The sequence below is a fragment of the Trachurus japonicus genome, chromosome 8 (genome assembly GCF_045865225.1).
Source record: "Trachurus japonicus isolate A0001 chromosome 8, Traja_1.0".
Classification (NCBI taxonomy): Eukaryota; Metazoa; Chordata; class Actinopteri; order Carangiformes; family Carangidae; genus Trachurus; species Trachurus japonicus.
The window spans coordinates 336,073-339,968 of NC_140914.1; the positions used below are offsets into that span (position 1 = coordinate 336,073).

Below are 3,896 nucleotides of genomic sequence, written 5' to 3' on the forward strand. Positions count from 1 at the left end.
GTGGGGGTGAAATCAGCATAACTGCCCATAATATGGTTACAGGATGCGGCAGCAAGCTCTACTGGAATGAGCTCTTTAAATCTAGAAACAGCAGTGTCAGATAGACATCTACTGTAGCGGGATTTTTTCCCAGGTAGGATACAATTTGTTAAAGTAAATTCAAATGTTATTAAAGAATGGTCAGACAAGACGGGGTTCTGATGAAGAACTGTGACATGGTCAGTTTCTATTCCATAAGTAAGTACTAAGTCAAGGATATGATTAAAAGTGTGAGTGGGTTTGTTTACCCTCTGAGAGAAGCCGACTGAATCCAAAAGTGACTTGAATGCAGTAGCCAGACAATCATCATCGACGTCCACATGAATGTTAAAGTCACCTACTATAATGACTTTGTCTGAGCTCATTGCTAAATTTGACAGAAAGTCAGGGAATTCTTCTAGAAACTCAGAATAAGGTGCAGGAGGACGATACACTACAGCAAGTAAGAGTGTTTTTTCTGCTTTCCAGTCTGGGTGAGAGAGGCTGACAGTAAGGCTTTCAAATGTATTATATGAACTATTATGTCTAGGGTTGATAATCAGATTTGACTGATAAATAGCAGCCACTCCTCCTCCTCGGCCTGTGTTACGAGGCACATGACAGTTAATGTAACTAGGAGGGGTAGATTCATTCAAACTAACATATTCATCTTGCTGCAACCAGGTCTCAGTTAGTGTTAATATGTCAATATGGTGACTTGTAATTAAGTCATTCACTAGGAGAGACTTGGATGGGAGAGAACGAATGTTGAGCAAACCACATTTAATAGTTCTATTAGTTTGGCTTGCTGGAGCAGTGGTTTTGATTTTAACTAAGTTGCTATAAACAACTCCTCTAGATTGGGGTTTAGGCTTAGACAGCCTCGAGGCAGACACAGTTTCTATAGGCTGGGTGGGTGACAACAAGAGGGACCCAGCAGAGGGGCGTGTTAAACTGCGGCTCTGCCTGCTGGTCTGAACTCTGGGTGCTTGTCAGGGATTAGCACGGCTAATAAAGTTCCCTATAAAGATAGGAGGGATGCGCCATCCAGAGTAGGATGGACGCCATCTCTCCGAATCAGACCAGTCTTTCCCCAGAAGGAGGTCCAGTTATCTATGTAAGCCACGTTGTTATCTAAGCACCACCTAGACATCCAGCGATGGAATGAACGCATGCGGCTAAACATATCGTCACTCACTAGGTTGGGCAGCGGGCCAGAGAAAATTACGGAGTCCGACATTGTCTTTGCAAAGTTGCACACCGAAGCCATATTAACCTTAGTAAACTCCGACTGGCGAAGCCGGGTGTCATTAGCGCCGACATGGATTACAATCTTACTGTATTTAACCTTACGTTTACATGCCAGCAGCTTCAGATTAGCCTCAACGACGCCCGCTCTGGCCCCTGGGATGCACTTTATGCTCGCTGAATTCTCTACCTTCACGTTCCGTAAAATGGAGCTGCCAATGACTAATGCCGACTTCACAGCGGGGCTGTGAGCAACAGAGTCGACATGTTGAGTTACGTTCTCAGCGGGTGTGTCGCTGAGTGGGGAAAAGCTGTTGGAGACGTGAAGGGGTTGGTGGGCCAACACAGGCTTATTGCGTCTATGTTTCCCTCGGTTTGTTGTCACCCAGCCGGACTGGCTAGTTCTCGGCTGCTCGGGGCTGGGGGGGAACTGCTAGCGGCGGCTAGGCTAGGTGGCTCTGCACCGGCTAAGCTGGACTGTGAAACTACTGTAGCTGGACTAGCCTCCATGGTGCGGAGCCGGGACTCTAACTCGCTGAGCCTCGCCTCCAGAGCTACAAACATGCTACACTTATTACACATACCATTATCACTAAAGGAGGCAGAGGAGTAGCTAAACATCTGACACACAGAGCAGGAGAAGGAGAGAGAGGAGGGGGGAGAAGCCATAGCTAGTATGCTAAGCTAACTAGCGGACCTGTGGCAAATACAACAAGTTGAATGGAGAAATACAAAGAGAGTCCTGTTAGAGACTTAAGTGACAGAAAGTTGTGTAATGTAGCAAAACGTGGTGCACACTGGTGCTTAAAGTGATTAAATTAGCAGAACACTAGACGGAGGACTGAGAAAGTCTAACACAACACAGCAACAGTGCAGCAGGTAGGCTACAGGCAGGAAATGACGTAACACGCTCACCGTGCAGAATATTTTGTTCCGGTGATTACCTCGACGTTTATATTCTTCACGAAGTGGGTAACATTCAGTAAATTTGCGTTTTTGCTCAGTTTTGAACGGATTTATGACAAGCTATCTGGAGGTGCGTCTTAGTCTTCCATTGCTCGCTAGCCTGCCTTCTAAAACCATCAAACTCTCTTCAGTTTCACAACACCAGGGTCCGTTTCAGGAAGCAGGCTCAACAAACTCTGAGTCAAAAGCCTAGCTCCAGGTTGACTGAGCCTGAGCTGGAAAACTCTGAGTTTCCCCCATCTCAGACTCAACATACTCAGAGTTTCCACTAATCCTGCTTTCTGAAACGGACCCAGCTCAGCCTGAGTTTCTCCTGAGGCTCCAGAGGGTGAGGGTCTAAGGGCAGAGGATGTTGTTATGATGGGATGTAAAGCCCTTTGAGACAAACTGTTTGTAAAAACGGGCTATACAAATAAAATTGCCTTGCCTTGCCTCCTGTTTGTCTGAAGCCTGCAGTGGAGACGTGCTGTGTCCTGTTGTGAAGAGCTGATTGATATCGAAGTTCAAACACTCCTCAGAAAACTTCTATGTGTTTCATTTTGTTTTTTGCCAGTAGCAGTTTATCATATAATATTGCTGATGCGGAGCGTGTCCAAGGCAACTGTCAGTCAGGCTGAGAGAAAGGTCTGATAGTCAGTTTGTAATGTTTCCAGACTCCTGAACTTTCAGACTTTCACAGAATAACAGGTTTCAGTCGACCAATAATAATGAAGCTTTAAAGCACCAATCATCAGTTTGATATATACAGGGTTTCCAGGTGTAACTGGGTGAATGTTTTCTGAAACAGTGAAGAACATTAAACCAACTAAGAACAAAAAAAATCATCAGTTTCCTCTAAACACCTCACAATAATATAGTGAAAACTGAATTTTTGAATGTTTGACACTGTACTATAATATAGATTCAGAGTCTTACAAACCAACTTGTTATCACGCACTTGAACTTGGATAATCTTTGACTTGATTGATTCAGTTTCATTCCTTTATTGGTAACACTTTACAATAAGGTACACACAATTAGAGTAGTTAATGAGTAACTAATGAAGAACTAATGATGAACTAATGAGTAGTTAGTGAGGAATTGAGGCACACAAAATTACAGTAGTTACTGAGGAACTACTGATTAACTAACTATTAGTTAATGGTCAGTTCTTCAGGAACCCCAGATCAAATTTCAGAGGAGTAGTTACTGAGGAACTAATGAGGAACTATTAATGATCAGTTCTTCATTAACTCATGATCAAATTTCATAGAAAGTTAATCACAACTTGATGATTAGTGAACTAGTTACTTCATCAGTACAGAATCATTAGGGGAGACCGGGGTTGGTTGGCACACTTTTCACTCTTTGCCATAGCACTCTGGCATCATTTATGTGAGAATATTCAAACCAGCATTAAATGAAAGGTTAAGGTGTCAGCTTTGACTAAACACATTTCAATGTCCACAGTTATATTCTAAAATCTATTTATTTGTGAATAAAATCATACTGCGCACTTGTGCCAACCAGCCCCGACACGGGGTTGGTTGGCACACTTCATGGGGTTGGTTGGCACAATGTAAAAATGAATGGATGAAGCAACCAATATAATAATAAATTGTAAATGTAATTCTAATATATTTAAATTTAAGAGGATAGCATGTATATGCATGCATATATTTGCA

General features: G+C 42.9%; 1 pseudogene; it reads right to left on the reverse strand.

Annotated features, from left to right (window-relative positions):
- Nucleotides 1–1,039: 1,039 nt before the first annotated feature.
- On the reverse strand, nt 1,040–1,917 carry LOC146982229 (uncharacterized; annotated as a pseudogene).
- Between the last annotated feature and the right edge of the window lie 1,979 nt (nt 1,918–3,896).